We start from the raw sequence: 14,226 nt of genomic DNA, 5'->3' as shown, positions 1-14,226 counted from the left end.
TGGTAATAAATGAATTCAATGAGATTGACCAATGGGGCAATAGAATATCATTGAACACCCAATTCAGGACACCCTCAATCTTTTACCCTGTTTTGCCACGAGACAACATTGATATGTTTCATGAGAATGTGGTTGGGGATTTGAAAGAACTCCAAAAAAATATAGGAAAAATAAAAAGAAAATATGATGGACGATCACAACAGTACACAGCCCTTACTACCAGACTATCCAAGGAAAAAGATATAATAGTGAGGAGCAGTGACAAGGGCGGAAATGTAGTCCTGATGACTAAGGCAGAGTACGACAAAGAAGCATATTCAGCTAAACGACCAAACTTGCTATGAATGTATACAGGCTCATGTACTGACATCAATTAAAACAGAATACCATCGGAAACTATCCAAGTGGAAATCATCTCAGCTGATCAGCGAGGCGGAATTCAAATATTTGAAAATTGATAATCCCATCACGCCCATATTATATTTCATCCCTAAAGTGCATAAAGATCCTCTACACCCACCGGGCAGGCCCATCATTTCTGCCAGAGGCAGCCTTCTTGAACACACTTCTGTCTATATTGATTATTTTTTACAGGGGTATGTGCATAAGTTAGGATCATACATACAATACACTGGGGATTTTTTAACAAAAATAAGAGACGTGGAAGGGGTCATAGGAGATTGGCTTATAGCATTGGATGTGTCATCCTTGTATACGAGCATTGCACACAGTGACGGCATCAGAGCAGTCGAACATTATTTATCAAGAAGGGATCCTGAATTCAATGATCATAATGTGATGCTTCTGAATATGTTGCAATTTTGTCTTGATAATAATGTGTTTTTATTTAACCAACAACTTTATCGTCCATTACAGGGAGTGGCAATGGGGGCCAGCTTCTCCCCCAGCTTCACATGTTTGCACATGGTGGCTTGGGAGGAGCTGGTCCTGGGCCAGGAATACCAACACAATATCCGCAATAATTTAGTTGGTTGGTATTGTTTCATTGACGATTTGCTGGTTATTTGGAGGGGGAGCAAAGAAGAAGCATTAAAATTCATTGATGACATTAATGATATTGAATTAAACTTGAGATTCACTACTACCCTCAGTCAGGACACTGTTACGTTTTTGGATACTGAATTGTACATATGTGATGGGCACCTAGAATTTAGAAGTTTCCGAAAATCCTCTGCTGGAAACAGCATACTGCATACTGTATGCTGCGAGTGCACATCCTGCACACTTGGTGTCTAGCATCCCCTATTGGAAGATGCTACGACTACGGCGAGTGTGCAGCAACCCAGCTGACCTAGTGAGGGCACAGGAGGAACGCAGGATACGTTTCCAGGAAAGAGGATATTCAAGCCAGTTGATCCATAAGGCCAAAGAGAAATCTATGCTACCACCTAGGGAGGACCTATTGACCAAGAAAACTGATCAACAGGCAACAGCCATAGTAGAGACAGGAGGTAGGAAGAAAAAGTAAAGTACGAACTTCCGGAACTTCCGGATAATCACTGGATATAGCAGGCAACATCAGCAGATATATAGGATCATGAACAAACATTGGTCCTTGGTAACCAATGATGCCATTATAGGTAGCAGGGCACCCTCCTTACGAGATCATCTGGTGGAAACCAATCCAGAACCCTATGTCAAGTCTGCTTGGTGGCAACAGCATAAGGGCTTTTATTGGTGTAAAACCTGTAAGGCCTGCCTCCATGGAGAAAATACTAAGACCTACAGGGATGGGTTTACTGACATCCAACATCCCATCACGCAGGTATTAACCTGCAAGACTGAATTTGCGGTGTACATCCTGCAATGTCCCTGCCTATTAAGATATGTGGGCAGCACCAAACATGCTGTTCACAAACGTATCCTTCAGCATTTACGTGCAATCACCAATGGCGACAACACTTATCCGGTGGCTCGTCATTTCAGGGAATACCACCAAAGCAACAATGCTACCCTGAAATATTGGGTGATTGACTCAGTAAATGCCAGTAGAAGAGGAGGGGACAGGGAAGCGAAATTGAGAAAGCTTGAAACAAAATACATCCTGTTGCTTAACACAAAGACTCCTGGGGGCCTCAATGTGACCGAGGATCTTTATACATGTTTACCATAAGAGTTATTTTAACAACCACAGAACACACAATGTTTCCCTTCTGCAAGCCTCATGAGCAGGAACCACCCGGCTGGGGGGTACCACATGAGGACGAGGAAGGTAGAGACATTGTTGGGACCTAATATAAAGCTGATTTTGCTGCTACTTATATTTGAAATATTGATTTTCACAATTGAAGGGCACTTTAGAAACTAGATGGACTGTGTGGATCCTTAATCCCGGTCAGTCCTTTGTTGATTATTTTAGTTTACACTTATTTCACTTCTATCACAGTGTATGTACATAATGAGATTTCCCCCCTGGGTTTTTAAAGGGTGGGTTGACAACATTGGGGTTGAACGAGTTTTAGGCTGTTTTTAACATCTTTTAAAAAAACATTGGATACAAATAGTAAGCAAGTATTCGACTCAGATTGTTTTTATCTAGTGTTGAAGAATTATGCTTCGATATTTTACATTGTCCTTATGAACTTCTTTAATTACTTGAAGCCATGCGATTTTTTGCACAGGCGGCGGATGTCTGCACGATCAGCTGCTATGAATATTGGCCATACCGGTTTTGCACATTAGCGTATTTGCACAGATAGATGGGGGATAGTATTCCCGATCGGATTTGTTTTGCACTGATGCCATATTTGCACAAATAACAGCACTGAACGCGACACTTGCACATCAAGAATCATGCATATGAACTTTATACATCTATTGGTCTAGCAGGATGAGAATTGTAAATGATATCTGTATATATATATGTATATATATATATATATTTTTAGGACTAATGAAGATATTATTGTATCCAGAGTTGAGTGGAAATTTGAATTTTACAGCCTACTAATACAATGTATTTAACTGTGATACCTCGTTTTACCCACGATGCTATAAATGTCAACAATCCAGTTCAATGTCAGACGGTTACTTGTTGCTAATCTGGTATTCTACAGTGATTTGTAAAAAGCAACTGAATAATGTTTTTAGAAACATAACTGTTATATAAGCTCAGTATGTTTTCTATGTCCATACACAGCCCTCACATGTGACGTTAATTAACCTATCACTGGCACTTTAAAAGGGCAAACCTTGCATTAGAACATTGTCATGTGAACAAGGCTCCTGTGAGCCGAAACGTCATGAGACTACCCTGCACTAGGAAATAAAAAACGCAAGCACCCAACTGGTCCGTGTCCGTGTACTTCATATCCTGGCTGGTGTGACTCCAGAGCGTGAGAGAAGTGGCGGAGCAAAAAGCAGTGCTTTTCCACCTTGACAACACCGCAGTAACAAATACACTCGACGCGTTTCAGTGCTGGCGCACCTTAGTCATGAGCCAGCACTGAAACGCGTCGAGTGTATTCTTGCTTTTAAGACCATGATGGAATGAATCTTCGTCTGCTGCAAAAAGAATCCTGTTTGTGTCCGTTACTGTGGTGTTGTCAAGGTGGAAAAGCACTGCTTTGGGTGTAATATGATGAGGCTGCCTGCCTCGTAACGGACCGCTTTCATTAAAGCGGCTGGGAAAAGGCGCTGCAGGCGTTTTTCGCTTGAATGTTGGAGTATATATATATATATATATATATATATATATATATATATATATATATGGTTCTCTTACCTGCGAAATACTTACATTTTCATTGTAAAGGCATGCATGGTAAAGGCGTATGCATGGTAAGAATATGCATGGTAAAGAAATGCTTGGTAACGGCATATGCATTGTAACAGATGCATGGTAAAAGTAATGTTTAGTAATGACCACATTGTAAATGGTGTTCCTAAATTTATCTTATGGAGACCTTCATGTCGAATTGGGCTTTTGGAGAACAACATGCAACCTGGTGTGAAACTATTATTGTGATCTTTTGTAAAAAAAAAAATACACAAACATGTTATGAAATGTGCTTCCATCCGACCAATCTCATAAAAATAGATACCAAAGTGCAATTAAAGGCATTGCAATGAGGACTTCCAAAATCAACTAGGAGTTTTCCTTAATGAGTAATGTGCAACCAAACTCTTCACCAAAATGCTGCAATTGGACATTTTGTCGAATCCTGATAAATGGTTGGTGCAGTTGGCTGTCAATGGAAATACATTCACTGTGTGGATTGGTGGTACCTTTGGAAGGTCTTGGACCAACCTGATCCTGGTGCAGATTTTCAAAGTCTCCATGCACCTTCTAGGGACTCATAAGCACAAACCCCAAATAATGCACAGTTGGATACTGCAGTTCATATCGATAGAAGCATCAGATGAGGTGCTGCTGTCCTAAATGTATTTTGCAGCAGATATGGAACCCTTTGCTCCCAACTCCACTGAATATAGGAAAAATCAAACAATTAACTATTGATCAGTGCTTCTCTTTGCTTATAATCTGTGAATAGTAACTTCAAACTTAGACCTTGTGGGGCAAAAGCTTTCTGCAATGTCAGGACAATTTAGAAGGATTTCGGGACATTGATAGAATGAGAACAAAACTGAAATTCTGAAGTGAACTGAAATGGAGGGGACACAACTTTTATTAGTGAGAGAATTCAATGTTCAGGGATAACGTTTATGGGTAACCCCTTGGGAATATTCTCGATCAATTATCCAGTGTTTTTGTAAAAGATAAGACAACTGCAGAAAGATAAAATTCTCCCTCCATCGTGGGTCAAATTAAATCTATCGAGATGAGTACTTTGCTGAAGTTTGCCTGTCAATCGGTGAAGCCACACACTGTTTTTCAACTGTAGGTGACTTTGCCTGACGCAAAGTAAAAATGCCCCACCTTGATTTTCGAAAGTGTCTTGGGGAGGGCACAGCAGGGAAGGTAATGGTATGATAGCATAGATGTTTGAAACTTCACTTCTACAAGGCATGTGGGGGCATTGGGGGTTGCTTCCATGCATACATGTCAATACTGGGCAAGAATCAGAAAGTGTCTCCTGCAGCCACAAAGGGCTTAATAGGAAAATTAAGAACTTTTAAGAAAAAGCTTTTTGCTGTGTGGTCTTCATGGGGCTCGCAAACCGAGGAAATCTTTTTTTATAATTCTAGACTTGAAGTTTGTGTTACCCGATTCATCTTTAATAAGTAACATTTGTAAATATCAGAATGTAATTGACGTGGCAATGGAATAGAGTTGGGAGGAGCAGAGCTTACTTTCTGAAAGACTGTTGGTTGACTTGCCTGTATGAGGGTCCAGTTTTGTGTGCCCTATGAGATCGTCAATCATGCTACCTTATGCACAGCAAACTTGCAGACTTTCTCTAACAGTCTCAGGAGTTTCTAAATTAGAATTATGCACTCATATTCTCCAAGGAAATTCAGCTTACAATCCTACAAGTTCTTTCTTGGATGTGGTGAGGCTTCAAGTTGCGCCTCAATAGCAGAAGCTCATTCTCACTTGTGTGGGGAGATCATCTTTTTACATAAGCATATTCAGTACCATGCACTGTATGCTTTTGGTGGTCAGAAGTTAGGATTTATAAGATTGTTGGTGGGTTCTTCTGTTAAATAAAATCGTAATTGATAGTGTAGCTAAGGACTCCTTCCTTTATTCTTAGCTGGAACTCAAAGCATATTTCACCACACCGTAAAATCAGCATTCAGCTAGGTGATTCTAGGGACTTTGTTGCAAAGGAGCAAGGTTACAGAAGGGAGAAGATGACTTAGTTTTATAATTTACTTACTGCTGTAGATGAGAACCTGACTGACTTTGATTAGGACTATGCCAGACCTTGAGTGAAATCAGACAGATAGGATGAGTTATGCAACCAATGATAGATTCTTTAAGAACAACCAAAGTTCAAAGGTAGTAGTTCTCCAACACGCGTTTTAGCTCTGAAAGAATGAATTAGGAGCCTGAGTTAAAGTGTGATGGACAGAGTACCCTGTCCGCCAAACCCTTAGTCTGCCCAGCACATTTAGAGACATACAGAGCGCTCACTTTATTTATGGTGGGTGGTGTAATGTGGAAATTCGTTTTTTTTGGTTTTCAAACGCAAGTGCGGGGGCGGGATTTTGATCGCTATCTTATCACCCTTGATCTAAACCCCGTTCTGGTCGTCTGAACCTTTATTGCCTGTCATTGAGGGAAGAAAGTGCATCTCTTACCAGGTTGGTTCAATCAATAATGGACTCCGCTCGGAAGAACCACAAACTACTTCTAGCTTTCAAAGATTTATTATAAAGTTAGGGTAAGTTGCAAATACAAGCATCTCAGCATGATATTCACCAGATACATGGGTACGATTACATACATGTGCTCTCTGAAAACCCTCAGACGAGCAAAGAAAACTACCAGGACTAGTTCCAATATTAAAAGAGCTGCAAGCATAGACACGTATTGTGATCTCTCAATCATTTACAGCCGGAATAAAAGGGTCAGGTTAGGCTGTCCCTACCCTGCTCTGGATGGTATCCCTACTTAACAGAATCTCAACCTACCAAAAGGTGTCAGCGGTGAATGACTTCCTAGGAAGACCACTCACTCTTAGTATCTAGATGAAAACCTATGATCGCCAGTCATGACCCCTCTCTGCCTACCCGTCCGCTCTCTAAAGGGTCCTCAGGCATCTGCTCTACCTCCACCCAGGGGTGCTGTCCCTAATACAAAAACACAACAACATTTGAGACGCCCCTCTCGAGACGCCCCTCACGTGGTGTTGCTTCTGGCTTTTTCCATGATGATCCTCATTGAAGCCTCGTGCGTTAGAGTTGACCTTGCTTCTCAGACTCTTCTCCGGCCCGCCGATACCCCTCAAACATTCCTAAACCCTCCTCCATGTCTGGTTCATTTCCCTGAACAACCTTCTATTCATTCTATGTATAATTGGATCCCCCTTCTCACTTGCAGACAGACATCTGCAGCTAGGATCCCAATTCTCATAAACTTCTAACAGAAGTTTGCAACATTCCGTCTCGGCGCACTTGGCTCATACTAATACGTGTAAATCAAGCATGGTTAAACATTTCAGGCCTACAACATTTCTCATAGTAATTATATTCTTCAAATCCTTCATTAATCAATATCATGTTAATAGTCTGCTTTATGATTATGTAAACACATCTATCAAATATCTAAATATCATTTAGTGCAATCCACGTCGTGCAAATGAATACCTTTCCCAACCCTTTCGGCTCTGGCCCTGAGGCCTACTCCGTTCCGTGCTTGCAGCATATCATCCTTACATTTTAGCAGCTACACAACATGGATCTGGATTAATCACGTCTAAAAAGGTTATACATTTTCACACATTTCTGCATTAGTTCCACTTCTATATAATATCTCTAGATTAACTACACATTTCAGAATATAGGCGAATATAATGTTAGCACTCATGGCATTTCTCTTCATGATTGTGCGTACTACGTGTAAGTGTGATTTACTGCTACAATTCGTTCAGTTTGCGCTCTCTCACAAGCTCTCACTTTGGATGTTTGTTTTTCCAAAACATTTATTTTTTTAGTTGAAATGGTCATCGTAACAGACCATGATGGCAATTCCCTTCAAGGTACAGAAAGACTGCTTGGCCGGCAGTTATATCCATCAGGATTATGGAGGTAATGTCCTACTACACCCTCACAGATTGAATACCATCCATCAAACTAAAAAGAAGGCCCTAATTTTGCAATAGGAAGCCTGTGTACTATGTGGTTTGAGGGCTACTACATTCGTTTTTATCCTTGCATCGCGTAGCATTATACACATCTGAATTCAAATTGGGTCAGGAATCTACTGGGGTAACACTGGATGAAGCTCCATGAGGCCAAACTGCGGTTATCAGACCTCATGCTGTTTTTGCAGTAGGTAAGATATCCTAAGGAGTACAAAATACTTCTCTGGCCTACGTTTGTGCCTTTTACGTAAAAGTGCCAAAGGGGCTTCTTGTGCCTCCAGTACAATAGCCAGAAAATGTTCCAAATAAGGTAAGGTCAGCTTTATAAACTTTGTTTTTCTCTGTAATTCTCCACACCATGCTCAAGGGTACAAAGAAAACGTCAGTGCAGCTAAATTTGAAATGGATCCAAAGATTTAGGGACTTTTTTGAGTGGGCAGTAGTTTGCTTTCCTGGTCCCTTCAAGTTTGGGTCGCTTCTACCCTCTAATGGCTGCTCTACAGCATGTTACAGATTTACCCCGCAGACTAAGACTCCAGTGTCTTTGGGAATGTGTTCGGCAGTCTATCTTCCTCAGTCTTGGGACAAGCCCTCATTGCTGGCACTCAGTGGAGGTTAGGACAGGTCACTGGGTATTTTCTTCTGCAAGTGAAACAGGTATGTTACTGACTCCTCACTTCTTCAGGCATGAAATGACAGTCACAGGGTCCAACAAGGACAGAATATTTTAACATTATAGTTCCAAGAATCCCTAACGAATGCAGAGCTGTCCCCCAAGTGTTCTATAGCCCCCTTTCTGACAGAGTGATACAATCCAATTTCTCTGAGACTTGCCTTATACACCGAAAAAGTATCATAGGCCATATCTTGCTTAAAACGAAAATAGGCTAAAAACTAATTGCCCATAACAAAACATCACATGGACACTGAGCCCACCTTCCTGTACTTGAATTATATTCCATAACTCCTTGTTAAAAAGTCAAGTTGCCACCTAATGTCCTGGGAATCACACCTTGCAGAACAAACATGCGGACAAAGAAGCACAGTGTGTGCTCCTTCTTAAAATTTCCTCTACATTGAAATTTCGGGCAGCACGCAGGATATCTCCTCCCACTTAATTGGTTACTGGTATTAAAAAAAATGTAAACTGGAAGTGGGAAGCAAATTTGGATAGTATACGGTTCTCTACCAAGCCCAGAATTATAATCCTTGATCATCTTGGTTTATAATATATGAAAAGAGATAGCTCTCATGTTTCCACATGATGATTAAGAACTTATTTTGACATTTTGGTGCAGAGTCTAAGAATTCGTTGATTATAGCTTCACTAGCAGATATTCGAATTTACTAGATATCTAATTAGGAAGAGTGTCAGTTGCACTCAGATGCAGGTGATCAATAAAGAAAACTAACTCTGATCCATGGCCAAGTAACATACTACACAAGGACCGTGCACAATAGCCAAATTAACCCCTTTGCTGTGGGGCTAATTACCCCACCATGCGGGGGGGAGAGGGCCCGCGCGTCGCCACGGTGCTCGTGACGAGCTCAGCTCGTCATGCAGCACAGTGGAGCTGTGCGCATGACGAGCTGAGTTCATCACGACTCCGCCCACTTAATGGAATGCCCCACACAGGAGGGAAATTATCCCCGGATGGGCTTTCCACAGCCGTTATGATGAGCTCAGTTCGTCATGAGCACAGCTCCACTGTGCCTCATGATGAGCTTAGCCCGTCATTAGCGCCGAAGGAGCTAAAATGTACTGAGCAGCCGTGGCCCGTGCATGTAAGAGCGGTAGAGCCCAGTGGAGTGGGGGAGGGGGATTTCAATATACGACGCGAGTGAAAATTAAATAAATAATTAATTTACTGGGCCCCACCGCTCTTGACAACAAACAATGCCAGTCTGGTGACATACTTGGGTGGAAGGGCAGGCCCATGGTAATAGGCTGAACATAGACTAAATGGAACACCATTTAAGCATAAAGTGGCAGAGAAGAGAACTACCTCCGAATCACAAAAGATAAAGTGCTTCTAAATAGCAAAAAGACTTAAAAATGTGCTGCCGGTTGTTGGATTTTCTTAAAATAACATTATAATACAATTGCAAATGCAAGCAAATTATGTATTGCAAAGTTTGACACAATTAAAAAACTAATCAATAAAAAGTGTTGGCTGGCTAAGAACGGGGAGTTAAAAGTTAGCAGATCCTGTACATGCTTACACTAACTCTTCTTGCCAATTCATACTACGAATTCCTGACTCGAAACTAGAAAACAAATGGATGTTTACATGTGTAGTGTAAATCATTTTCAACGTTTTTTTCGTGTTGCCCTTAACCATGAAGTATTTCCCTATTTAGAAAATATAGCTCTAGCTATTCTGTTGTAACTTTGTAAACTCGTTGAAAGGTCAGCACAAATGTTTCCAGTAGAGGAAAGTCATTAGGAGGTCTGCTTACTGAAAACATTCCTCTATATTTCTCAATGTGCCATGGAAAGGAATTTGAGCTTCTGTGTGTTTACTTTTAGAGATGAAAGATGCTGCCTTAGGTAGGTCCGGTTTGAAGTTATTTGGTCTTTTCCTGAAAGGAAAAACCCATGTCTTACAGGAGCAATATGAGTTTCCGCTAGTGTTCCGAATAGAAAATCAAGGACAACATGAAATTTTTTTTGGGATTCGGTTTCTGTAAATCAAAAATGTTAATTCTCAGAAATAATTTTTTCTAAAAAAGCAATATATTGTTATTAAATTGTATAGGTGCTGTTAGACCTGGTACCATTGGTGTGAGTCTCCCTTTCATTTTTTGCTCTTGTCTCCTCTGCTTTTGATATGTTTTTGCTGGTTAGATGCTTTGGGCACTGTGCCACTGCTATTCAGTGCCACATAGCAAGTGCTCCCTATTGTAACTTATTGTAATGGATTAGTGACTCCATCATTGGCTTATTTGATTTACCTGTCAGACCCTAGTACAATGCACCATGTGTGCCCAGGGCCTGTTAGTAAAATGCTGCTAGTGGGCTTGCAGCACTGATTGTGCCACCCATAGAAGCAGCCTGTTAAGTGTGTCTCAGGCCTGCCATTGCAGAGCCTGTGTGCAGTCTAGTAGTGCCATGTCGACTTGGTAAGTGCACTCACTTACCAGTCCCTAAACCTTCCCTTTTCTACATGTTAGCCACCCCTAAGGTAGGCCCTAGGGTAGGGGGCGTTGTATGTGAAGGGTAGGACATGCCCTGATGTGTGTGTCATGTCCTGATAGTGAATTACAGCCAATTTGTTTTTTCACTATTGCAAAGTTACCTGTCCCCATAGACCAGAATGGGTTAGTTTGATTATAACATCTTATAATCTTAACTGACCCAAGGAACATGGGGGAAAACAAATTAGGCATGCCTGAACTCAGAATGATAAAATAAATATTTTAGTAAAGTTAGTTTTAACATTCTGTGTTTGAAAATACCACTTTTAGAAAGTAGTTTTTTTCTTGCCTAAACCGTCAAGCCTGCCTCTGCTAGGTTGTGTATTGCATGTCTGGTTTGTGAGTGACAGGGGCCGAGGGGGTTCCAGGAGGCAGGGTGAGTCAGCACTCGGCCGAATAAACCTATCTGCATTGGGAGTGGTGGGAGGAGTAGCACCTGGGCCTGAATAGGGCTGTGCCTGCCTTCCACAATGCTGTCTCCACCTCCTGTGGTGCGTCTGATGACCCTGGCCCACACTGACAAAGGAATACGTCGTGCACTGGCAAAAAGCACTTAGAACTGTTTTGGACTAGGTACAGACACACTCTGCCTTCGGAGACAAAGGATTTGTGTCTATAAAAAGGGAGACCCAAACCCCAGAACTTTAGATCACATCAAGACGGACCTTTTGCCAAGGAGAGGAACCAGAGAATCTGCAGGAGTTTTTCACTTTCCCTGTGCCAGTGTTTTGCTATCTGGGGTTGGCCAGCAGTGGTTTCTTTATTGCCAAGGAAAGGAGAAAGACTTTTATTTGCAACTTTCATCATCTTAAAGAAGCATCCCCAAGGGCTTGAACTGTGCTTGCCTCCTGCTGAAGTCTCTGGGATACAAGACTTCACCACCAGCTCCCCCCTGAATTTCCTTGCTGGGAATTCTGTCTGCAGAAGCCTGCGTGTTGTTGGGAGCTGGAAGCGTGACTCAGCGAGGAGAAGCGTGTCGCATCCACAGCTGTCGCATCATCTGAGAAGCGTGTCGCCCCCACAAGTGTCACCGTCGCATCACCGGAGAAGCACGTCTCCATCATAGCTGTGTGTCTTTACCGCGAGGGTCGTCATCACATCACGGGAGAAGCATGTCGCAGGGCCTGTCGCAGCTCCAAACTTACAGAGTTGCCGCACAGCCACCGGGGTTGCACGCATAGCTTTCACGTCATCGCATCAAGGGCACCATCTTCTCGCATCACACTGATCGTCGCATTCCATCGAGGTGCCATCTTGTCGCATTGCAATTGGGACACACCACAAGATCGTCGCATCACCTCCTGTCTGGTAGGGAACAGACGCATTTCCTACTTTGCACAAGCACTGAAGAACAGACGTATCGCCTCCCCCGAAGCGAGGAACCGACGCATCGTTCTCCCTGCGAACCTTTTGTTTATCTTGCGTGATGCATCCAAAGGTACTTTGTGAGAAACGTGTTGCATTTACCATCTAAAGTGAACTAAGCTTTTTCTACCATATTAAAGTCATTTTCTTAATACTGTATTGTGGATTTTTGTCGTTTGGGTCTTGTGTTAAGTCTATATAAAGAATACTTATTTTTATAAAAACTTGTGTTGTGTCCATCTGTAGTGTTATCACTGTATGTGTTCACAAATGCTTTACACACTGCCTCTGAGATAAGCCTGCCTGCTCGTGCCAAGCTACCACAGGGTTGAGCAGGGGTTATTTTAGGAGTGTAGCCCCCTTATTCTGACTAGAAGCAAGGGTCTCTATTTGGACAAAGGTGCAAGCCATTGCCAACTAGAGACCCCCAGTTCTAACAGGTGCGTTTTTTGGTTGCACTACAATCATATTTGTTGTAAACAGCTGAAATAAGCTGATGCACTGAGAAATACAGTAATGGAATGGAGTTCACTAGATAGCAGTCTTTGCATCAGAATGGTAATTGAGTAACAGGAATTGACTTGTTTACCTGGAATTTTGATGATAGTGGCCTCAGCTGGAGTCGGGTAGGAAACAGTTAATGCGAGGACGCGCTGCTCATGGTTTCTTCACCTTATTTAGAAGGGTCTGCCATCAGCAAACCAACCGGTGGATTGCAGCCATGGCAATTGTATTTGAAGTTCAACACTACTTAGAGCATCCCATCTGGCAATAACCTTTCCTGACAGAACATAAAGCAGGGAACAAGGTGTTCCCTTATTGGAACTAGGAGACCTCACACACCCAGGAACCTAGGTGTCATGCTTCATCATTGGTCTCCTGCTCCTCATCAGACTGGCGCTGCAATGTCTGACTGGCGCCGTAGGCCCTCTTTGTTGGAGATCTTTTGTTCCAGCCAATGGTTTGAGTGCGTGTGAGGGGTCTGGTGAAGGTGTAGTCGTGAGGAATAGGTGAAATTAAAAGAAGGTGAGTCAATCCACCGGGGACTTTATTCACGTGGCCGACTCCCTTATTTAAAATGGTGGGAGGGGAGAAAGGAACTGCTTAGTCTACAGTGGGCTAACTCAACCCTCTAAAAAGGTCGACATGTTTCTTGCCTGTCTGGCAATTCTTCAGGACCTCGGGTGTTGGGTACTACACAGTGAAAAAAGGTAAATATCAAAAATGAAGATACAACCTCACTGGGCCAATCAGGGAGCAGGCCAACTGGTCCTGCTCTAGAGGGGAGACCCTAAAAGTAACCCTACAGGGCCCCACAGTCTGTTCCCGTGGGGCTATTCGGATAGGTTTGGTATCTGGTCCACGAACAGCCAAGGTGAAGAACCTACCCCCAACGCGAGGCGCCCCTACCCTACTTTTAGGGTCTCCCCTCTAGAGCAGGACCAGTTGGCCTGCTCCCTGATTGACCCAGTGAGGTTGTATCTTCATTTTTAATATTTTCCTTTTTTCACTGTTTTTTCAAACGTACTCAAACCATTGGCTGGAACAAAAGATCTCCAACAAAGAGCGCCTACGGCGCCCGTCAGACATTGCAGCGCCAGTCTGACGAGGAGCAGGAGACCAATGATGAAGCATGACACCTAGGTTCCTGGGTGTGTGAGGTCTCCTAGTTCCAATAAGGGAACACCTTGTTCCCTGCTTTATGTTCTGTCTCCATATCCCTACACTTACTTCTTTATCCATCCCCGGGGAACTTAGTATTCTTTTTGCTTAAAAGTTGACTGGACATATACTCTGGACCCCGTTAAACATTGTCCTACCACTGGTTCCCAATTTTGTACCGAATAACCTTTCCTGCTCACGACTGTTATGCCAGGGAGACTGTCCTCATGAAAAAAATGAAAATCCCATATTATCAGACTTACATTTT

General features: G+C 42.5%; 1 protein-coding gene across 1 annotated transcript in view; it reads left to right on the top strand.

Moving 5' to 3' along the window:
• The window catches only part of ADAMTSL3 (ADAMTS like 3), a 2,358,716-nt gene that overhangs the window by 1,243,917 nt on the left and 1,100,573 nt on the right, over window positions 1-14,226 (top strand). The gene's annotated exons all lie outside the window — the stretch shown is intronic.

This window comes from Lissotriton vulgaris, chromosome 2_1 (genome assembly GCF_964263255.1).
Source record: "Lissotriton vulgaris chromosome 2_1, aLisVul1.2, whole genome shotgun sequence".
NCBI classification, from domain to species: Eukaryota; Metazoa; Chordata; class Amphibia; order Caudata; family Salamandridae; genus Lissotriton; species Lissotriton vulgaris.
This window is presented reverse-complemented; position numbering and strand designations above follow the sequence as displayed.